General features: G+C 32.5%; 1 long non-coding RNA gene and 1 pseudogene across 1 annotated transcript; one reads left to right on the top strand and one right to left on the bottom strand.

The window, feature by feature from the left end:
• The first annotated feature begins 300 nt into the window (after positions 1-300).
• LOC115964631 lies at positions 301-21,977 on the top strand (annotated as a pseudogene).
• Positions 21,978-24,287: 2,310 nt separating this feature from the next.
• Positions 24,288-25,145, bottom strand: LOC115962637. Its single transcript, XR_004085495.1, has 2 exons — positions 24,985-25,145; positions 24,288-24,721 (listed from the first exon to the last, which is right to left on the bottom strand). It is a non-coding gene; the product is annotated as an uncharacterized LOC115962637 (long non-coding RNA).
• Positions 25,146-25,765: the final 620 nt, after the last annotated feature.

Consider the following 25,765-nt stretch of genomic DNA (forward strand, 5'->3'; position numbering starts at 1 on the left):
TGGACAAAATTCCCCTCTTCACACATTTTCCTCCATTTAACTTTTTATTTTCCACCAAATTTTATTTTACCAATATTTTACTATTCACTTTCTTTCACTTTACCAATATCAAACTCAATTTCTTCCCCTTTACCAATATCAAAGATAAGAAGGGATAAAGAAATGTCAATGAAGTATTGAGAAATAATTAAACAAGGTACCACTATTGCATTTTATTTGATTCATAGTTATTTTTGAAAAATAGGTTAAAATTAATATGATGTTAATTTTTATTTTTAATACATGTATATTATAGCACCAATGGATGGGAATGTAGTTGCAAGTGAAACTCAATACTTTGCTCCAAAAGATTGCTTTGACTTAAATGAACCACTTCAAGAAGGTATTATAATTTTATTTTATTTTATTTTATTTGTGATTTACATTTCATATATCTTAGAATATTTTTAAACTCTTGTTTTAATATAACATTAATGGATGGGAATGTAGTTGCAAGTGAGACTCACTACTTCACTCCAAAAAATTGTTTTGACTTAAATGAACCCCTTCAAGAAGGTAACATAATTTTATTTTATTTGTAAATTTACATTTCATTTATCATAGAATATGATGTTTTTATTTTAAACTCTTGTTTTAATATAGCACCAATGGATGACAATGTAGATGCAAGCAAGACTCATCAATTTGTTCCAATGAATTGTTTTGACTTAAATGAATTGTCTCAAAAAGGTTCTATTGTTTTCATTTTATTTGTAATATATAATTCATATATCATATAATATGATGTTGATTGTTTTTTTTTTTTTAAATTGTTTTAATATAGCACAAGTTGATGATGATTTGATTGCAAGTGAGGTTTATGGAAGTGTTTCAAAGAATTTTGTTGAATTAAATGAGCTTCCAAATGATGGAAAAAATAATAATACTTATGGAGATGAAATAATTGATTGGAATGAATGTCCAATAGATGAAATGAGAGTTATTGAAGAACATAAAGATATAAATTGAATAGAAAATGAGTTTGAGCCTTTTGTTGGTCAATGTTTTCCCAATGAAGAAGAAGCTTTCATTTTCTATAAAAATTATGCAAATCGATATGATTTTACAATTCGAAAAGGTCGTACTGAGAAAAAAAAAAAATAGTAAGATGTGATTTCTTTTGTCATCGACAAGGTAAACAACCACAAAAAAAAAAAAAAAAAAAAAAAATGGATCCATCTAAGGAGCAACAAAATAGTAAGTCTTTAAAATGTGGATGTAAAGCTCATCTAAGTATCATTTTGCAAAAGTCATTTGATATTTTTCCTCAAGAATGGCATGTCACTAAGTTTGTTGTAGACCACAATCATGATTTGTTCTCTCCTTCGAAAGTGCGATTTCTTCCAGCCAATTGAGTTATCACTATAGATGATGAATACACATTTTCTTATTGAAAGAAGTTGAACTTTCAATTAGAGAGGTAATGCGTGTTATGGAACTTGAGAGGCATTTGAAACATGGACAACTTCCATTTTTTCAAAGGGATATTCATAATCTTTATGTGAAAATGAGGAGGAAGAATGCAAAGAATGATGCTATGGATCTTCTACAATTTTGCAAAGTTGCTAAAGAAGAGAACTCTAGATTCCAATATGCATTTACAACCGATGAAGAAAATGGATTGGAGCATATTTTTTGGTCACCTACTCATTGTTTTGATTGGTACCAAAAATATGGAGAAGTGTTATTTTTTTTATACTATTTATAAGGCGAATGCTTATGATATGTCTTTTAGTATTTTTGTTGGTGTCAATAATCATGGAAAGACAATTTTCTTTGGTAGTGTACTTCTTCGAAATGAAACAACAAGTGTCTTTCGATGGTTAATGAAGGTATATTCTTTGTCTTATAAATTTGTACAATTATTTTTAAAATTTAATTTGATTAATTAGTAGAATAATAATGTATATCCTTTGAAATATTTTCATGCTTTAGTAAATTTGTATTTGATTAGCAGACTTTTGCATGCTTGGTGAAGAATCAACCCAAGGCAATTTTGACGAACCAAGATCCATGGTTTACAGAGGCAATATCAAAAGAATTGCCAGCTACAAAGCATGCCTTTTGTATATGGCATATTACCACTAAATTTAGCAGTTGGTTTACATCAATTCTTCGTAATCAATATTCAAATTGGTGCATGGACTTCTATAAGTTATATAAGTTAGAGTCATGTGATGAGTTTGACAATCAATGGCTTCAAGTTATGACAAAATATGACATGCTCTCTAACAAACATGTAATTGGTTTATATCAAATCAAACACTTTTGGGTACCATGTTACCTTCGTGGGCATTTTTTGGTGGAATGACAACAACCGGAAGATTGGAAAGTATAAATGCATTTAGTAAACGGTTTGTTAGTTCTCACACAAACTTGATCCAACTCATCAAACAAGTAAGTCATTATTTACCATTGATTTCTTTTGTTGTATAATTTTCTTTATTTATTTGTTAATATTTGTAGTCTTCATGTATCATAAAAAAGTTTTTAATTTATTTTACTATTTGAAATTTTAGGTTGATCTTGCCATTGAAGATATTGAGCAAACACAATCACATGATACGATGTTGGAGACATATAGAGGTTCTTCTTTAAGATCAATGTTACAGTTAGAAGACCAAGCACATAGTGTTTTGACGCCCTATGCTTTCAAGATTTTTCAAGAGGAGTTTGGGAGAGCAACACAATATTCGGTGCTTCAAGAAAATTGTATTGAATTTGTACTACAATATTATAAAGATGAAACTAGTCAAAGGAACAAAGTATTATGGGATGGTAAGATGACATATTGTAGTTGCAAGAATTTTGAATTTTTGGGTATACTTTGTTATCACGTACTTAGTGTATTCCTTCATAAGATTGTTACCAAATTCCATCCTTGTATTTACTACCACGTTGGTGTCATGAAGCATCATTAAGTGAAAAAGAATTGCTAGTGGTGGATGATGAAAATGACAAGGAAAATATGGTTGATACTAATGTTAATGATATGATTAATGGAGATTGCTTCATTAATTGTCCTCCACCCATAAAGACAAAAGGTCGCCCGAAGCAAAAACGAACGAAATGTGGAAGAGAACTTGGAAAGAAAAAGAAGTCTTGTGGCCTTTGCAAGCATGTTGGTTATAACATCTCAACATGTCCAGAGAAAGATAATTGTACTTCCTCATATGGTGCGAAAAAAAGAAAAAAATGTACTTCAAGTGAAATGGGATTGAATCCAATATTTTCTTTGAAATGTTTGGCATAAACTCTTGAGCTTTTAAAAGAAAACAATTACGACAGTATTGTGTTTGTTAATTATGACAATATTATGTCATTGGACTAAGATGCTTCTCCATGACAATATAATGCCTTTGTTAATTTTGACGCTTCTCATCTTTTTTTATTTTTTTACATTTCCATTTTGACAATATTATGCTAGTGAATATTCACATTATCATTTTCAATATTATGTCATAGTACTAAAACGCTTCTTCCTACTCTTTCTTTTTTATTGTTTTTTGTTTTTTTTTTATACTGAATTTACCTAAATATTTATAAGGGATCCAATAAATACTAATTTAAATTAAACATTCTTGAAGAAATTTAAATCATGCCTAAATTTCCCATTTATAAGGGATTCAAACCTAAACTCTGATCCACGCTGATATTACATTGTTAGTCCCTAATATTTATCTACCAGTGCTTTAGTCTCTAAAGTATCAAGTGATTGTTATTGGTCTTTAAAGTATCAACTTTGACAACTTATTATTATTTTTTATTGTTTTAACTTTTTTTTTTGGGCATACCCATAGCATAAACAATTCAATCAAAATTACTAATTTTCTTCAGTCCCTACTACCTCATGCCTCACTACCATTGCCCTATATAGGGGTGTGAATGGGTTGGGTTGAGGAGTATTTTCAATTCGGTCCACCATAGTCGGGTCAAAAAAAGATCTAACCTAGCCTAGCCCACCTAGATCAGGTTGGAATTAAAAAAAACTTTTAATTAATTGAGCATTCAAACAACACCAATACAAATAAGCGCAAATTTATAACCTATAATATAGCTCTATCCTAACTCAGTTGATAAACAAAAGAATAAATAATAAAATTATATCATATATTTTTAAAATATATATTAAATATAGGTGGGTTGGGTTAGGTAGATCGGTTTTGGCTAATCAACGAGTTGGTTGAACACCTCTAGCCTCATATAGCAGAATAAATAAAGGGTAAAGAGTTGAAGAAGAAAATTTATTACGTTCTCTTATTCTTCCTTATTTGTTTGGTTTACAAACCTTCATCTTCTTTTTTCATCTTTAATTTCTTACTAGTCGCAAACTCGCGCAATGCACGGGAAAATTTGACGTCATATTCTTTTTTGCCAAGTAAAGAATGAGAATTGTAGTTGAGAATTATAAGTAATAGTCCCAAATTCATCACACAATAATGTGATTACATTGTAATATATATAATATATTTTATGCAAGTAAAGAAGTCTATATCTTGATTTTTTTGTATAAATATAAATAGTTTTGGCAAGGAAACATGTTGCATTTTACTTTCAATTATTATATATGACAATATTTGTAATACGATATAATATAGTGAGATATGCATCAAAACAGAACACAATTAAAAAAATGGAAAATGTATAATTTTTATTAGAACATAAAAATGAATCTTGAAGGTTTCATATGAAAGCTAACATTATTTTGCATTTCTTGAGAAATTAATGAGAAATTTATTCAAACTTTGTTTCCACTTTATCACATAAGAATTATTAAACAAAGTTATAACAATTTATATTTTCATAATCACTAAACTCATACATGAGAATTAGTTATTACAAAAAATTTTCTCCCCAAAACATATATTGATTTCTATTTTTCCTTTCCATACAATTTGAAAAATATTAAAACTAAGGAAGCTAAATGTGTAGTTGACCTTAGTCAATCAATAAATAACGTAAAAGGGGTAGGGAAAAGCAAACGTATTCACGGTATAATTATTTATATAGGTCCATATTTGTTTTTGTATATATTAATACTCTTGATTTCTATAATTTTCATGTAGCAATTGTATCTTGTTTGATATCTCCCAGGTCTTCAACTTTAGGCCAACTCACATCAAATAAACCAATGATCATGAAAAAGAACCTAGTAAGATGAAGTCAAACACAATTTCTAAATTTTCTAAATTTTAACAAATAGAAGATCAAGATTATAGAGAAATTGAAATGAGAGAGAGAGAGGTACCTATGATAGTAGATATAAAAAAAAATGTAGTGATAATTAAACAAAAAAAATTCCATCACAAATACTATGCTTATTGCTTTTAAGTGAGATTAAAGGAGAACATATATAAATATAAAAGTTATGTAGGAGAAGGGGAAAAGTTATATACAATAAATAAGCGTTGAGGGAGGGGAAGGTTAGGGAAGAGGAAGAGACTTTGTATGTTCTGGTAATTGAAAAATTTGTGTGTGTGTGTGTGTGTGTGTGTATGTTCTTATAAAAAAAACTCATCAAATCTAATGTGGTAACATAATAATAAGTCTGAATAAAGGATTTTTGGGCTACCATATAAGTTTATGAAAAATTGTAGACTTTCATTCATAAATGAGAATTCTATGGTTTGTTTTTTTCAATTAGATAAAAGAAATATATAGGTAGGGAACGAATTTTTCCCCCCAATTATACCAGAAGGGAAATTGTACGGAGAAATTAATTGTTTTAACTCTTGCCTTTTAGGTTACTTCCACCCCCTCCCCTAAAAAAAGGACTTTTTAGTTACTAAAAAAAAAAATGCCTCTTAGGAATAATTTACGAGGAAAATTATACCCCTTGCCAAAAAAAAGAGGAAAATTATACCCACTTTAGGGGGAAAAAATTGGTTACATATCTAAAAGAGCAAATAGTGAATATTTAAGTATATATTATTTAAGAATCATAATAATAGTGGAATTTGTAGTATGCATTTAAGAATTTTTTTTCTTAAGTACCAAAAAAAAAATCCTAGTTGATTTCCTGCTGTATTTATCTATATATTATTTCTATCATATTTATGTATAACTAATCGCTAACCCGTGCTATACACGGGAATCTACCTATTTTTGAGGTAGACTAAATTTTATAAAAATTTTAAGAAACTACACCATTGCATAATTTGCTTTTGTATGACTTCAATTTGTGTTACAATTTGATGAAGAAGCTATTGTTTGAACATGCAATAGCATACAAAAAATTTGTTAGACAGTTTTAGATACTGCAAAAAAATAACTCAAAAATTCAGATATTAAAACTTCTGAAAAATCAAAAAATATTAAAGAATCAAATGGTTCACTGCTTAGAAATTATTGAAACAAAACAAAATATATATGACTAAACAATAGACAAATATAAGAGAAAAATGAGTTATATTCAAAAGAATAATTTCAATTATTGCAAGCTTTTTTATCTTGTAAAAAGTGGCTAAAGAGAGTTTGGTGGTTCATGTATGAAAATTACTTTTTAAAAAATACATGAAAAACCATAAAATAAATTTTTTTTTTTTTTCAAAAAACAAAGTAGAGAAGAAAATAACATAAGAAGAGATCATACCTCTACACGGCTTAAAAAAATATATTGGGGTTTGCTTTGCTTTTATAGTGTTCATGATTAACCTTGCAAATTTGGAGATAAATTATCAACGTTTAAGTTGGAGTTGTTAAAGAGATAGCGTTTCACTTATTATTAAATTTGGACTAAACAAAAATAATTTTATTTAAATAAAATGAACAATCCATGATCAATTAGTCCACAAAAGAATAAGACCTAAAGTCAAATAAATCTCAATTAATATAGATGTCTAAAAACCTATGAATAATTTAAAAACTAAAAAAGAGACTTGTTGAAACTAACTGCTCTACTTGAATACCGCAATATTATAACTTCGTAAAGATAGTAGAAAAGAACATCCCTGGGCACATCCCCATGCACACCCATGGCTCATGTACTGTAACTCTTGTTGGCTATGGACAGTAAGTAGTGACTTTGCAAAGCCTATTTTATCGTTCAAAACCTAAATTAAAAAAAATAAATAAATAAACCAACAATTCAGTTAAAAATATGATAAACTTACAAAAGGAGGATGCGGAGGAGAGAGTAAGGGAAGCAAATTCAGTGAAGGGGGCAATCAAAGCAATCTATACATAAAAAATTCCAAGAAATATTAAACAAATAATTTCTAAAATTTAAACACCAAGAGAAGAAAAAAAAAAAAAAAGGGAGAGTGGAAAAACAACTTTCACCTAGGAGAGAGAGGCAGAGATACTAATGAATTTTAATACATGTGTTGGTGGCTTGGTGTCGTACAGTGAGGTTTTTGTGACTTTGTGTGAAAGAAAGAAAACCTAAAAGGCTTTATGTTTGTGTTGGTGCAGTACAAAACAAATATGCATTATATAGTTAAAAAAAATGATAATGATGAGTTTGAGTTTAAGTTGGACTTGTTAGAGAGATATAGTTTTACTTTTGGTTAAGTTTAGACTAAACAAAAATAATTTTATTTAAATATTATTCTAACGTGGAAAATTGTGAGAGCTTCAAAAGCTTCGGTTTTATATATATATATATATATATATATATATATAGATTAAGGAGTATGATGTATTGAAGTGCAACATATCATAGCCAAATTGAACTCAGAATAAGATACAAGAAATAAGTTTGAGTTTTTTTTTTTTTTTTTCCTCTCGAGAATTAGAAAAGTTTAATTAAGCTAACTAAGGTAATATGATTTAATTCGTGTTGGACTGTACAAAATCATTCTATTTGTTTATATATATTGGTTAGCATGGTTGAATTAAGTTGCAAGATTTCTTAAGAATGAGATCACACCGAGGTATATGCTTCAATTGAGAGAATTTTTTAATTCCAAAGTAATGAACATTAGTATTACCATGGAAAACATAAATCAATATTGCATGCATGTCCACAGTCATAAAATGGATGCAATAATTAAACATTGTAAGTGTCCAAAAGTTATTTCCTTAAAATTTTAATTTGTAAGATTTTTTTTTTTTTTTTTTTTTTTTTTTTTGAGAAGATAAGTGGTAAGAATTAGAGATTAGATCTTTTTAAAAAAAAAAAAAAAAAACCTTTAGTATGTCTGACTTATGACAATGTAATTTACATAATAATTTGTCAAAAAATATATGAAAATAACCATATAAAACTAAATTATAATCCCAAATACAAAGAAAAAGAGGAACACCATACGGTCCATACCTATTGATCATAATATTTTGTTTCATCTTCCAAGTTATCCTAAGAACTAAGAAGGTAGAAATTAGAATAGATTTAGATGAGATTAAAAGAACATTAGCAAGAATTTATGTAGTATTTAATTTAAAAATTACAAAGCCATTTAGAAAATAAAATAAACAAATGGGAAGCAAATGATCATGTACTAAAGCAATAAAACCCATTCCAATTATTTAGACACAAACAATTTTAATGGGTAAAACACAATTGTGTAAAGAAAAACTATAAACATGGATACAAAGAAATAGACTATCAATTGAAAATTTTAAAAAAATAGAATAAAATAAAAAGAAAAAAAAAAAGGAAAAAGAAAAAAAGAAACATGGTATTTACAACCCTGGAAAAGAAAATCCAATATAAACCTTTACATTGTAATTTTTCAAAAAAATAATGAAAATAACCATATAAAGCTAAGTTATAATCCCAAATACAAAGAAAAAGAGGATCATATGGTCCATACCTATCAATCATAATATTTTGTTTCTTCTTCCAAGTTATCCTAAGAAGTCAAAAATCAGCATAAACTTAGATGAGATTAAAAGAAAATTAGCAAGAATTTATGTAGTATTTAATTTTAAAAAAAATTACAAAGCCATTCAGAAAATAAAATAAACAAAAGGGAGGAAAATGGTCATGTACTCAAACAAAAAAATGCATTCCAATTCTTTAGATACAAAAAAAAAAAAAAAAAAAAAAAAAAAAAAAAAAAAAAAAAAAAAATTAATGGGTAAAACGCGATTATGTAAAGAAAAATTGTGAACATGAATACAAAGAAACAGACTATCAATTGAAAATTGAAAAAGAGAAAAAAGAAATATGGTATTTACAACCCTGAAATAGAAAATCAATACAAACTGCAAACCATAAAAATTGCAACAGAAAAGCAAAGAAGTTGAAGGGAAGAAAAAGAGAAACTGACCTCAAATAGAGTTTCCAATTCTAGTTGTAATTTGGTGACTTATGGGGTAGAATGAAAGTAATACAAACTACAAACCATAAAAATTGCAGCAAAAAAGAAAAGAAGTTCAAGGGAAGAAAAAGAAAAGTTGACCTCAAATAGACTTTCCAATTCTAGTTGTAATTTGGTGATCTCAAATAGACTTTCAAAATCTATATATAAAAAATTAAATGGGTTGGTTTTAAATCCAAAGGGAGGCAATTGAATGTTTTGATGGGGAGAAAAGCCATTTTTTTGATAAGGAGAGAGAGAGAGAGAGAGAGAGAGAGAGAGAGAGAGAGAGAGAGAGAGAGAGAGAGAGAGAGAGAGAGAGAGAGAGAGAGAGAGAGATTGATTGCTGAAATGAAAGCAATTTGGATTCAATGGGAAAGTCAATAATAGTATAAACATTAGCCGTTTATTTGATGGGAAGATGATGAGTTGAGAGAGAGAAAATGGGATTGATTAAAGAAAATGTGTGAAGTGGAAACCCAAAAAAAAAAAAAAGGGAAAAGAAAAAAACTTTGTGACATGGCGATGATGTGGCTGAACTGGAGTGTAGTAACAATAAATACTACGCTTCAGCTTTTAGATATAATATATAGATATAGATATAGATTGGATCTTCCTGTCTTTTCTTTTTTTTTTTTCATTAGTTTTTCTTTTTGGTTAATGGTAGATAAAAAAATATTAATGTCACTAGTAGGTCCAAATGAAAACCAATAACAACTTATTGCTTAAACTTTATTATGATATTGTTATGAAAATATTGTATAAATAGCACTAATTTAAAAAGTTTGGAGATACAATAAATTTGACAGTATTTTTTGTTTTTAGTTGTGGCCAATCCTAGTATAATATTTTATTAATTTATTTAATTTTATTTTGACATATGAAAGATTTGATACCTCAACTATTGTGTAAATTTTGTGATAAATTGTCGTGTTTGTAACACAATTTGTAATTTTTATTTTGTAATATTCCGCATGATGGACACGTATCCCACCTTTCACCCTTACCCTTATCTTCTTTCACCTTTACCTTCTCCCAACCACCTTTATCTTTTCTCTGCTACTCCTTTCTGCTTCTTTTAATATTTTTATCTTCTCCCCATAGACTAGCTCCAGCTCACCTACTCTCTTCCCCCCATTTCTATTTTTATTCTAAATACCCAATAACCTCTAAGTAATAGTCACCACCAAAACCTTATGGCTCAACTTCTGTCTTTTATTTATTTATTTTTTTTCACAAATTTCTTTTCTAACTCAGTTCGTCTCCCCCTTGATTTCCCTACCATCAACCCAATTCATCTCCCTCAATTCTGGTATTTAAAACCTTGATTTGAAGCCCCTCCCTTTAACATGGCGCTGCCACTGATTTTGGCGGCATCTTAGGCATTTCTCATATGTTCTTATGATTTATTTTTTTGGATGTACTGATGTTGGTTGTTTTCCTTTGAGATGGTTTTCTCTTGGATGTACTGATGTTAATTGTTTCTTGTGAGATGGTTTTTTTTTTTTTTTTAAAGGATAAACATAGAAATATGACTAAAGGCTTGAGTTGGTGAGAGATGTGAAAAAAAGACTGCATAAAGTGTGTGAGACAGTATTTTGGTCTCTTTATTAATTTTTTAAAAAAGACTGTATTTTGGTCTCTTTCTTAATTTTTCTTTCTTCCTATAAAGCTGACCTAACATCTGATAAAAAGACTACATAAAGTGTGTGAGACAGTCATAAAAGCTGGGTATTAACAGGCACCTTAAGGTGCCCATTAACACAACCCTTTATTATAACACAATATTTCACAACTCTCTGTATATCACATCTCTTTTTTTATTTTTTTATTTTTTATATATGTGTGTGTTTGTGTTTATTTATATAAGTATGAATTTATTTATTTTTATATTTATCAACATAAAATTTAAAATACACATATTTTATAAGCCTAAATATTAGCTTAAGTACATTAACCAATGTATTAGCTTATATAACATGTTTTTTAAAACAAAAATCAATTTTTTGACATTTTAAAATTTTTATTGTACTGTCCGAAACATCTAAAATATGCCCGGTACAACCTGGTTTTTTTATGGTATATTTTATAGGTGTACCAATACTAGTTTAGTGGCTGATATAGTATATTTTCCCAGTACGGCCGATACCGGTATGATATTGACTTTAGTGAGTGATTTATAAAGACTATCTATGTATATTATTTAAACAAATCATATGACTCGTTAACAAAGTCATGTGACTAAAATTACATATAAATGGTCACTTAACTGCCTCAGAGTTTTTAACGAGATATCTAGGATCTACATTTCAGATAAGTCGAATCTTCAAATTGTTAGTTAGCACTGCAAAAAATAAAAAATAAAAAATCTAAAAATTGTCTTATAAAATATAGAAACATTTCAAATTCACTTACCGACTGTTCTTGAAACAAGGAACACGTTTTTTCTTTTGTTTTATCCAATTCCAAAGTGATCCCCACCAGTACAATTATTATTAACTAGTAAGTTGTTTATCCGATGCATGGATAATGTTTTTTGTAAGATGGTTTTGGAGAATTTGTACATATATTATAACATAATTATTATAGAACTTTGTTAGTAATGAATTTATCATAAGAAGAAACAATTATAAATTGCACACACATATCCATTATAATTATTCAATTCAATTAATGAGAAATAAAAAAACAACTTTAGAGGAATATTGTAGAATAAAATTTGATATAAAATGTTTCTTTCTTTTTCCCTTAATTTTAAAACAAAATACACAACTCAAACACACATTGTCAATCACATTCTTTACAAAACCCATAAGTCCACAACGTCTAACCTTAACATCAAAATCGTAATTGCTGCTGTCACTCAATATAAAATGCAAATCCTCTTACTTGATTGTAGCTAACTCATAACGGTTACGATTAGATGAGACAATAATGTTGGAGCTAGGTAGGTGGTGTCGAAAGATTGAAAGTAAATAACAATGTTTTTTTTTCATGTATATTTGATATATGATGGAATGAAGGGCTATGGGTAGGTATATAAAGGAGTAGAAGTACAAGAAATGAAAATAGTGAATTAAGATGCAAAGAATTTTGTATGTGATGATGCCAAAAATCATCAGTGAGTCACACGGTCCTCACGTGCTCTAAATAGAACCTGCGTAATATAGACAAAGGAGATTTTGCAGAGAGTACCGGTGTGGAACTGACCAAATACCCTTCGAATGTTAAGTCAGAAAACTTTCACAACTCTAGAGTGCCAAAACTGGGGTAAATTATGCGTACCTTGATTTATGAGGGTTTTAGGGCTTTTATAATAGCGTAGAGCTGGCATTCATTTCTTGGCGGAGAGGGCCTTTCCTTGTAGGGAAGATCCTTATAAACATACGTAATTAGTGGGATTCTTTCCTTATAGGGATTCCCTTGATTAGGGTTAATCGTGGGGTGCAAGATATTTCCTTATATAGATATCCTTGGGGTGATGTCGTTGGCTTATGGCGTTGTCAATTTCGTACAACTTCACATGCGTATGAAGCTGACAGGATCAATGGAGTTGTCAGCTTCTTTGTATGTAACGAGTTTATTTCTTCCTAAAAACACCCTTGTTAGCTGCCCCTTACTCCATGGATCTGTCAATCTTAGCTGACGGGTTGTGGAGTGTAGCTTTCCTTTTACTATTTATCCTGAAAGTTCAAAATGTATATAAAACACCTATGAATGTTTAGACCCCCAATTTACAAATTACCAATTCAAGCTTATCAACAAACAATGTAAGTGCAGAGAATGTAAATAAGCTAAAACAAAATTGATAACATAATCTAAACCAAATAAAATCACATCCATAGCAAAAATTAAATGGCAAAGATTAAGGAAGAGAGATGCAAACACAAGGACAACACAACGATGTGTTATCGAAGAGGAAATCGAAGTCCTCGGTGTAAAACCTCTCTGCCGCCCTCCAAGCGGTCAATAATCCACTAAATAATCAAGTTGGGATACATGAACAACAGAAGACCCTCCAAATTTAATCTACCCAGTGTACCTAAGCCCTCCAAACTCCTACTACAACGAGGTTACGCCGAACCTTTTTATTCTTTAGCTTACCGGATTCCACTATAACCCATAGCATCAACCACTATGAATTGGTCCCTTCCTAATTGCTTCCAAAGCACCAAATAGCTTTCTCACAGATATGGGTATGGTGAGAAAAAGTTTTGGCTAGTGTACCTCTCAAGAGAAAGGGTGAGAGTTGAGGAATTTGAAGATTCATTATGTATAGATTGTGGATGAGTCAATCTTGTTTTTCTCTAGGGTTTCTTTCTTAAAATTCTCTCTGGAAGCTCTCTATATTTCGTGTGTATAAGGGGTATTTATACTGGAGTGAGAAAGGAATACGAAGAGTTAGTTTTTCCATAACAGAGTGAACTGGCGACTTAGCCTCGCGACTTGACTAAGTCGCAAGTCCAAGCCGCGAGCTAACTAAATGGCTAGTCTGGATTTTTTTATCTTGTAGTGCTACAGCTGGCATGATGGTTCAACTTCTCTACATGCTTCACTCGTGTGCATCTTCTGGCAGCTTGCAAGCCGCGAGCCACCCGCGAGATCCAGACTCGAGTCCCTGCTTCACTGCACAGTCTTAAGCATTTCTTCACACTCTCTCATACACTACCCTTACTTGATTCCCATCTAAACACAGGGTTACTAATTGCTAAATTACAAACAAATTTGACACGGAATAAAGCCAACAAGATGGTTGATTAAATTCAACCTTACAATCTCCCCCTTTGGCTATTCCATGATAAAACTCTAAAACAAACTTTAGACTTAACATGTGAGATGGGAACAGTTGAACAAAACTCACTCACACCTAACTCTAGAATCTATGAAGCTCTTGAATCATGAGAACAAGTATCTCCTAAAACACAACAACACAATTTGATCATTGTATGTAGAAAACTTGTAATGCATATGAAGCAAGCACAATGCGGTCAAGCAAAATGGAATAAAGCAATAAACCATGGCTTGACCATACAAGAATCACTATAGAATAGTGACCACAATGCTCATTCACATATGGAATGATCATCCAAACATGCAAGCTAATAAGCTCAATGCAAAGTATCATTTGCATGTCCAACACTCAACCAATGCACAAACATATATGCATCTAGGAACAAGATCCTACTAGGGCACAAAAATGATGTACTTAAAGAAAATGCAAAACATTAAACAACAAGTACTACGCTACAAAGCGATGGTACAAAAGTGATGTAGTAAAGAAAATGCACAATATAAACTAAAAGTGCTTAAAGTTTCTCTCCCTCAAAATGATGAGAAGCTGTGATGCACTTGGAACATATATACTTATAACCTAAAACACTTGCACAAAACACATTAGACCCTCAAGGTAAAACAAGTAATAAAAGGACAAGTATAATGTAACAAGTAAATTGCGATCAAGTAAACATGATGTGAAACATGTGAGCAACTTGATCATACACCAAAACAGTCATAAAGAAATGACTACAATGATCACATAGCAAAGTAAATGATCATCCAAACATGCGTTCAATGAAGCACAATAACATAAGGATGTATGCATGTCCAACATACAAACATGATGCGATGAGAACAACAAAGCATAACTTCAAGCATCATAAAGCCAACAAGAAAACAAAAAAAACAAAGTTTTCTAATTAACAAAATGTCTTCTCCTCCTTGGTCTATGCATCTCCCGTATGGAATATCTCTCCCCCTACAAATGTGCACGAGAAATAGAATTTCTCCCCCTAAGGATGTGCACAAGAGTCATATAGAAATGACAAAACTCTCCGGTATACTACTCTAGAGTATACTCTCTCTCTTTTTGACACAAATAGACAAAGGGGTCAAGGAGAAAAGAGAGCAAGAGATGAAGGTACGAACAATGATAATAATGCATGAGGGGTGCGAGATGAATGAGAAAATGAAGCTCAAACCTAAGACAAAACAAAATGCTACAAAATATAAGATAAAAATGACATGCTAAGATGAAGAAACAAGATATAAATCAATGCATGACAAGGGTAGCAAAAGTGTGTGCAAGAGGTGGCTATGTGCAATGCATGACCATTGCATGGAAAATGCACATATGTGGTGAGGTGTGTTAAATACACAACCAATGAACCAAACATGTTTCTAATGAGGAAACATGAGAAACCCTAAAGTTTGGTACTCATCAGAATCCAAACAAGTGAGAAAATGCCTAAGAGGCATTTTATCAAACACCTAACGTGCACACTATAAACAACAATGTAAAACAATGCATGAAAATCATGAAATCCACTCTTAATACATGTTCTTTTTGCCACAAGGGGCCAATATCCAAAGCAAATCATCAAAAGAAACCAATCCCATACAAAAATTTGACAAAAATTAAGTCTCCCCAACCCCTATGATGAAAATCCCAACCAAGAGCACAAAACTCTCCAAAACATAATCTAAGGATCAAAATTAATGAAAAGAGTTTATAATTACCCTAGAGATGTTAATGGAATGAAAAACCATTCAAATTGATTGAGTTTTGATGTAAAAATAGTGAAATAGAGGTTTAAGAGAGGATGAGAGAGGTTAAAAACAAGTTTCCCATGAAAAGCTCTTTAAAAAGTTGTTTCTGGGCGTTTCGTGACTGGTTAAGTCGCGAAGATTTTCGCGAGTCGCGAGCAAGTCGCGAGTGAGTCACGAAAACTTCTGGATGAGCTCACGGCTGGGGTTTTGCGACTAGCGAGTCGCGAGATGAGTCGCGAAAAACTCTAACACCTGTTTTTCAACATAGAACATGTTTAAACAATGAAAAAAAAAGTAAGTACTAAACATGAACACAAAGAGTGATAAAAATCACTTCCCAAAACATATAAAATGATCAAAAATCTTTTTTGGATTGATCCATATATAGTTGAGCACACACACATCACATTTAAACAAGTACAATCGAACAAATGAATAAGACATTCATTGAACATTAGGCATGTGTGTCGTGTGTGTGTGTATCAAATGTGGAATAGTCCTTAGTCTAGAGTGAAACTTCAATGATCAATTCAATCAAGTCATACACAACTAATACTAAGTCAAATGGTCTATCTCAATTATAGAAATGAACATATATGACCTCTCACAAGAAAATGATTACATATTTTTGAAGTTTTTTATTTGGCTTCTTTACAATTCATAACATTTGATCATTTTGAATCAATACATCTCATTTTGAGATCGATGCCAAAAATTTTTGATATTTCAATTTGATGAATAAGCTTTTGGCTTTTTGGGCATCGTACAATTTCATAAAAGTCGTTTTCCCTTTTTCCTAGTCGAATACTAGTATGTGCGACATCTTTTGCAGCTCATTATCTCTTTTTATTTTGAGATTTACATTGGTTGAGCTCTTTAAGCAAAAAAAATAAATAAATAAAAAAGTGGGAAGAGATATAAGCACAAGTCTATGCATATATCAAAACCAACAAGACTATTGACTAATTATTCATAACAAGCTTGAAAATCGATTTACAACAATCACACATAGATGTCAAGATTTTTCTCACAAAGATAGATGTGCATACATAACAAGCTAAGCTTATAAATGCACTAAGCCATTTGTACGAAGGTACTAGGCCAAACTCACATGTGATATGTGCTCAAACATATATGATCAAACTTTTTGAATTTTTCACATTTTATGTGGTTTTGGATTTTTACTCACATAAAACTAAAACATAAAAGTAAGATCACAACAAAAATAATGCATATAAAGAAATGAAAGATGCATAAAATGCATGAAGATATGGCATTTAATGCATGAAATGTCCTACAAAGATCGAAAGAATTAGATTAAGGACCAAAAGAGCAAAAGCTCGACCATAGGAACCCTTCCTCATCTAAACGAAATGATTGTTTGGAATGAGTGTCTCATGAGAACTGAGACGAGGGTTGAAAGAATGAGAACCAGAGATGCACATAGTCAAGGAGTTAAGAACATTAAACACTTTCTTTAATAACATGCTATTTTCACTCAAATCCGGTTTACCCTTTTTAGCACAACTTCCATGAAGCTCAAGTTTCTCTTTTCTTTTGATTATTTTAAGAGCATGAAACTTAGAGCATTGAGGTCTTAAATGACCAAAGGCACCACAATGGTGACATACAATGTGTTTAGGTCCACTAGGCTTTTTGGGAAGGGATCTAACAACATATTTTTGTTCTCTCTTCAACTTATGATATTGAGGTGTTATGTGACCAATCGCATCACAATGGTGGCAAGTTGGAACAAACTTAGATCCATCCAAAGCCTTAGGTTGAGACCTAAACGAAGGCTTTGACTTAACAACCTTTCTCTCCACCTTTTGATTTCTTTTATGTGGAGGAATGTACACCAATTTGTCCTTTGAGGTAGAACACACAATAGGCACAAGATCGGATACCACAACATGATTGCAACAAATATTTTCATCATTTTTAGCAATAGGTTCAGCAATCAAACACTTGTCATGCATTTTAAGAGATTCATTTTCACAAATTAGCTCATCAACAAGTTTGTTAGACAAAACAAGTTTAGCATCCAAGTCCATATTCAAACATTCAAACTCTTTCAGCTTTTCAAGAAAATTTTCAGCAAGTTTCTTATATTTCTCAACCAATTTGTTGGATTCATTGAGCTTAGCAATCAAATCATCCTTTTCACCAAATAACTTGCTCAAATTCTTTTGAAACTTCTTAGCCTTTTTCTTCAAGAGTTTGTCATTTGGAATATCAACAATACCCAATGATTCAATTAACATGTCATCACAATCATGAGGATAAACACTCATAGAGGTATTTTCACAAACACGTGGCATGCTACAATCATCAACATCCAAAATATGCATAGAGGCATACAAAGCACTATCCATGGCAAATAAACATAAAGGGTTAAGGATCACACTTAGGTATTTAAACCACAACAAGTGTACCCGCTCTGATACCAAATGAAAGTTCAAAATGTGTATAAAACACCTATGAACATTTAGACCCCCAATTTACAAATTACCAATTCAAGCTTATCAACAAACAATGTATGTGTGGAAAATGTAAATAAGCTAAAACAGAATTGATAACATAATCTAAACCAAATAAAATCACATCCACAACATAAATTAAATGGCAAAGATTAAGGAAGAGAGATGCAAACACAAGGACAACACAGCGATGTGTTATCGAAGAGGAAACCGAAGCCCTCGGCGTAAAACCTCCCTACCGCCTTCCAATCGGATTCTGCTATAACCCATAGCATCAACCAATATGAATTGGTCCCTTCCTAACTACTTCCCAAGCACCAAATAGCCTTCTCACAGATATGGGTATCGTGAAAAAAGGTTTTGGCTAGTGTACCTCTTAAGGATGTAACAATGTAGAGGGTGAGAGTTGAGGAATTTGAAGATTCACTATGTAAAGATTGTGGGTGAGTCAATCTTATTTTTCTCTAGGGTTTCTCTCTCAAAATTCTCTCTGGAAGCTCTCTATATTTCGTGGGTATAAGAGGTATTTATACTGGAGTGAGAAAGGAATGCAAAGAGTCAGTTTTTCCATAACAAAGTGAACTGGTGACTTGGCCTCCCGACTTGACTGAGTCGCGAGTCCAAACCGCGAGCTAACTGAATGGCCAGTCTGAACTTTTTGTCCTGTAATGCTACAGCTGGCATGATGGTTCAGCTTCTCTGCATACTTCACTCGTGTGCATCTTTTAGTGGCTTGCAAGCCGTGAGCCACCCGTGAGATCCACCCGCGAGTCTCTGCTTCATTGGACAGTCTTGAGCATTTCTTCACACTCTCTCACACATTACCCTTACATGATTCCCACCTAAACACAGGGTTACTAATTGCTAAATTACAAGCAAATTTAGCACGGAATAAAGCCAACAAGATGGTTGATTAAATTCAACCTTACATATCCGTTGGAAAAAAGGGTGCTCATTAATGGCTTCTTGAGCAGATTTTATTAAATGCTAGGACACATGGCATAGGCTGTTGGCCTCGTTTCTGAATAAAGGTGTCGCTTCGTTTCCCGTGCTCTTTTTCCCTATATAGTGCTCACCACCTCTTCTTATTTTTCCTTATTTCATCTTTGCTTATTTCATCTTCACTAATCTTAAGAGAGAGAGAGCTGTCATTTCATCACCTTCGCTGCCGTCAACTTGCTAATCTTGTCACCTTCACGGAATCGTCTATTAATCTTGTAAGTCCTCTTCTCTTTTCATTCATTTTTTATTTCCGTTTCTCTAGTTGGTCGTCACTTCTATAGAGAGACCCGTCAAATAGGTTCTTAGAATACTTCCATCACTTGTAGGTGAATAGATGTTAGGAGATAAAGAACCGACGAGTGAGTAGTCGTCGTCAGTCCGTAAGGGAGCAAGCTACGATGAAGTCTACCCATTAGGTCATGGGCCCGAAGAGGGCTTATCCTGGTCTTTAAGGAGAGAACCGTTTGCCCATTCTTTGGATTATGACGGAGAGGAAGTAGAGGAAAGAGAGGGAGATGAGGAAGAGTTCGACAAGGGAGAAGGGGAGAATGAGAGGGAGTGCGAGGGAGAAGATGACGAAGACAAGGGTGAAAGTGATGAGAGAGCTCCTAAGGGAGGAAGTTTAGGAAACTCAAGGGATGGTTATACGATATAGATAGTCAACGACTTCAAGCCGATGATGACAACTAACATTTTCAAAAAATTACGAGATTGTTACCAAATCCCTGATAACATTCCAATCTGTCTGCCCAGGAAGTTTGAAAAGTGCTACTTTTGGGAAAACTGTGGGCGTCAGCATGTATGATGCCATGTTTGCGGCAGGATTGGGATTACCATTGACGGCATTACACCGTCAGTTGGCCATTTTCCTAGGTCTATCTGTCAACCAAATTGCCCCTAATGCTTAAAGGATATTCGTAGGGGCTGAAATCCTTTGGGGTCGTCTTAGTGGGGGAAACTGTCAGCTTACTGTAGACAAGGTCTTTTGGTACTACAGATCCCAACATATCTCCTCGTCTAAGGGGATATATCATTTTGCAGCGAGGAAGAAGACATATAGGCTGGTGTCGGACATGCCCGACTCTAATAGAAATTGGAAGGGTAAATACTTTTTTGTCCAAGTGACGGACTAGGTATGCCGTCCGGAAGAGTGGGTGACGATGCCTTATGGTTTTGACAATACTTGAGGTATTATCAAGGATTCAGGTCTCGCATTGTCCGCATTTTCACTTTTTCTTTATTTATTTGTTTAAGTGTTTAACTTCGTCTGCTTTTTTCTCTTTTTCAACTATTGTTCGTCTGCGTATAACCGACGAGCAAAAGGCTTTCATCTGTCGGGTGCTTGGGATCCCTTTTGACAAACGAAAGTGCAGGGACTTGATCACCCTCGACACGTTGCATGCCTACTGTGGTGGTCCTATGCCGACGCCTGCAGCTCGTAGACTAAACACATACTCCCATCAGCGTAAGTTCTTATTCCTTTGCTTCTTTCTTCCCATTGTCTTCTTTTCGTCTGCTTATCTAACGTCTGTCTCTTACCCTTTGTAGAAATGGAGGCAGTGAGGCAAAGAGTTTTGATAAGGGCGTCAGTCATGGAACACAAGCAGAAGGAGAAGGAGGGGGCCTCCTCGTCAGCTCCCAAGGTCATCATCAAAGGATCATCCAAGTGAAAGAATGAGGGGAAGGACGACCGTCCACTCAAGAAAGGGCCGGGCACTCCTGCTAGTGACAAACAGTCGAAGTAGCTGTCATCTCCCAAACGCAGCCATGAAGCTAGTAAGGGTTTAATGAGAGTGATCGGTCCCGTCACCCAAGGAACTATTCGTCATCTTCTCACGCATAAGGAACATGTCGTTGACATGGTTGAGTCAATCATCAAGGAGATGGACTTGGACCCTTGTGCCGAGCAAATGACGGAAGACTTAGGGGCGTCGGGCCTCTTTGACCTAGCCAGGGTATGTTTTTCTCATACTTTGTTCCATTTCATGTTTTCTTCCCTTGTTGACGGCTGTTTTTTATTTCAGGCGTTGGTGCACATGAAGTCCAGGACAGGTGCATCGCTGGAGAGGGAATGATCTGTCAGCTCTAGAAGTGTCAAGATATTCAAAACAAGGAGATGGATCAATATAAGGAGGCCATCTGCACCCTTAAAAAGGAGCTGACGGCTGTTACTAAAAAATTGAAGCAAGAATCCTATCTCTGAGAGAAGGCGCAGAAGGCCAAGGAAAGCTTAGAGTTGGAGCTGATGACCCTTCTTGAGCTGACGGAGAAGGCCAAAGTCGACGCCGTGGTGGATTTTAAGACCTTGTAGTCTTTTATTGATGTGTGTGCCATCTACTATGGTGAAGGTTTTGATGACTGCCTGAAGCAGGTTGGGTTTGTTTATCCAGACCTTGACTTGTCCAAGATCTCCATGGATGACCCGGAGCCGACGACTCCTGCAAGTGGTGACACTGTTAGTGAGAAGATCGATGACTCTACTTAGTTAGAGTGGGATCCAAAAGGTGACAGTGTGATTCTTGCTCAACCTACTGTCAAAGGACTTGTTATTCCCTTGGTTCCATCTGCTGATAACCCTCATTCAAAAGATGCTGAGAGCCCTTCTGCCTTGGATGCTGAGATCCCTTCCTCCCAGGATGCCCAGAACCTTTCAGTATGGTTTTAATTTTTTAACCTTTTTTTATCCCATCTTATTTTCAGACAATGTTAAGTGCCCTTTTTGTTTTTGGGCTTTGTTGTAAACACTTCTTTTAATTTATGGCGTCGGTTTTATACTTTGTTATTTTATCTGTCACTCTTGGTATGCTTTTGTTATGTGTTGATTCTTATTTTGAGATATGCATATGTCCGTCCATCTTTGTGCATACATGTTAGGATGCACTTGTCCCCTAAAGGAATTAGTGAATAATTGGGATGAACCCGTCTATTTTGGTGAACTCATCCACTTATAGACTTAATAATGAACTCTTTCACTTATAGACCTAATAATGAACTCGTTTACTTGTGGACTTAATGATAAACTCGTTCACTTGTGGACTTAATAATTTCAATGCATCCCCATGGGATAAACTTGCCCACTTGTGGACCTAATAATGAACTCGTCCACTTGTGGACTTAATAATTTGAAGGCATCCCCATGGGATGAACTCGTCCACTAGTGGACCTAGTAATGAACTTGTCCACTGGTGGACTTAACAATTTTAAGGCATCCTAATGGGATGAACTTGTCCACTTGTGGGTTTAATAATTTCAATACATCCCCATAGGATGAACTCGTCCACTTGTGGACCTAATAATGAACTCGTCCACTAGTGGACTTAATAATTTCAAGGCATCCCCATGGAATGAACTCATCTACTTGTAGACTTAGTCACAGATGTAGTTTTGTAGAGGCACATACATACACAGGTCATATTTGAATAACTCCTCTTATTATGATAAACTAGCATTTAACCTGCGCAATGCGCAGGGCAAATTTTACACTTCTAAAATACCATCAAATTGACATAACAATACAATAAAATACAACAATTAATATGTTTATTAAAGGCTTTGTTTTAATAATGCCAATCAATTCAAAAAACAAAAATTACAATTGTGTGATGTAGAGTCAGGTTCAATAACAATGTCAAAAGTCCAAAATTCCCCATAGCAAAAAATAAAGTCTAAGTACTTATTAACCAAAGCAACATCTAGTGAGCAAATCCATATTCTAGCTAGGCCTAATGTACTATAAATGCCAGCTCTGTTTCACTTGGATGAATTGAGTCATCATCAGCCACCTGCAAAAACTATAGCACATATGTAGAACCCCCTCAAATGGATTCTTTGGTGTGCTAAATGGGTGATTGTTGTCCAACTGGAGGCAATAGCATAATGAAGACCTATTTAAATGTAACCTTTGAAATAATAGAAACTAATACAACCTTTTGAGCTCCTTGTAAGGAGAACATATTCAATAATAATATAAGGTAAAATTCCAATGTATAAATACAAAGAAACAATATTTTAATTTCCATTGGTAGAAAGTAAGTGATTGATAAGAGAAAGCATAACTGATATAAAAAAGAACTTTGATGTACTTATAAGTATTATAAGATCTTTTATAGACTTAGCACTAAGCAACAGATTGATGTAGATGCCAAAGATTGTTGTTCTAGTCTTAAATAGATATAAATAAATAAATAAAGCATCAAACGTGGTTAACAATTGAAAATTTTAATATATAAACAACATCTAAATTAAATCTGTGAAAAGTTGAAAACCATAAAAGAACAAAGAACCTAAAACAAAATTGGAAAAGAAAAATAAATTCATATTTTTTCTTTGCTAGGTTACAATTTGCTCAATCTATTATAGTCTGAATTCTAAGAATGCATCTTACAATCCTAGCCACCAAATTTCCACTATGGAAGTTTTAAGTGTGTAATGGTCATAAGCATTATAGTGTCAAGAGATTTTTTTTTTAATAATTAAAAGCACATAGTTCTTGTAATTCAAATGGTTTTATTTTTTGATAAGTTGTAATTCAAGTGGTTCTTTAGAAAATTATACTAAACCGATGTCCAAAGTTGAAGCACATACAAGCTAGAGGAATTGAATCTAAAATCTCATCTTTACAAAATTTAAACACATCAAGCAGTTTGGATATTTTCTGTTTTCTTAACTTTTTACATCAGACTATGAGAGAATAGAGGTAAAATTTCTTATTTTCACCAAGTATAGACATTTCCTTCACTTTAGATAGACTACTAATTCTACTTTAATTACTTATCAAAAAGAACTTTGAAAGAAAAACACTTCCATTTCTGCACAAACAACATAAAAAAATAAAAAATAAAAAATAATTTCTCAGTTGGTACAAACTACTTTCTATTCTTCTCAAATAGCACTTGAATTTACATATCCAAAAATTGGGTTTTATTAAATACTCCAGAATATGTAAAAAAAAAAAAAAATCAAAATCAAAACTCAGTAAATAATTAATTATTTTCATTCATATACCAAAGCAGCAATACCTGAATAACCTTCTAAAATATAAGCCTTTTTCTGTTCTTCATGAGCAAAATTCTAGCAATGCAAAACAGCTACCAGTTCAACTTCTAAAGGATTTTCAAACTGTCTTTTTTTTTTTTTTTTTTTTGCATAGCAGTCATTGGAAGAAACACTGAATTTCCTATAACGGCACCCACTCCTGTAGCTCCCAACTACTAAAAATATCTTCCTGTGGTGGTTAATTGTGCATTGTACCCCGGTTTTGTGCACTATTTTATTGCTGATGAACTGACGGAATTCGTCCAAAAGCAAACTAAATTTCAGTTATTGAAAACAACTGAAATAAAAAATTTATTCAATTCGAAATGAATCTGTTTGACTGCCAAATGTATATTGAACAATATATAAGAAAACCTTGGATAAAAAAAATTACATTAGCTCACATTTTTTTTTTAAAAAGGTTGACTTATGAATCCAAAATCTTCTCAACTACATTACCACCAACAAATCATTTCACTTGTCCTTACTAAATTTGCTTGCAAATACGTAAATTGACTGCTTACAAATAAAGAAAATATACATCGTTACACACCTGTGATATAAAAGACACAATAACCAACATCTTGAGTTATTCTTGTTACAGTACAACGTTATGGGAAAACAATGCACTTCAAAACACTAAACTAAGTGGCATAATCTTTAATGGGACGTTGTAGGCGTCAAGACCTATTATAAAAATATGAAGAATGGAAGTATTTGCCTATTTTAAAAATACTAAACATTGATATATGAAATAGCAAATGAGTTCCACTAACCATTACATATATCATGAATTCCATCCAACACATGATATACATTATTAATTTAACCAACTTTGAAAGCAATACAATATATATATATATATATATATATATATATATATTTATATTTATATGAATAAAATTTCTACTTTGATTTTAGTTTATTTTTTTAGTTTTGTTTTAGCCCTACTATCATATAGTATATCTTCAATTTGTTATGCCTTCCAAAAAGAAAAATAAGAATAATATTATTACATCAAAACCAAAATAATTAGATTGGCTAAAGAAACAAAAAAAAAAAAATATATATATATATATATATGTATATTTTAAATCTTATAGTTGAAGGTAATAATTCTTTACTACAAATTGGCAGGACTGATAAATACAAATATTTATGCATGTGCACATTTATATACCTTGCTACCCCTTTTTTTAACCATGCCAAAATTCCAATGAGATAATTATGATAAAGCTTTAATCATCTCAAAACAGAATAAAAGTACTTACAGATCATGCTCTTAAAAAAATTCCAAGGCATAGGTAGGAGCTTTCCCTATGAATGACCTCAAGCTATGTATCCACACCCAATTTTGCATCCCACCTTGGCTGTGGGAAATTTTAGACCAACTCTGTAAAAAAAAAAAAAAAAAAAAAA

This window comes from Quercus lobata, chromosome 10 (genome assembly GCF_001633185.2).
Source record: "Quercus lobata isolate SW786 chromosome 10, ValleyOak3.0 Primary Assembly, whole genome shotgun sequence".
Taxonomy (NCBI): Eukaryota; Viridiplantae; Streptophyta; class Magnoliopsida; order Fagales; family Fagaceae; genus Quercus; species Quercus lobata.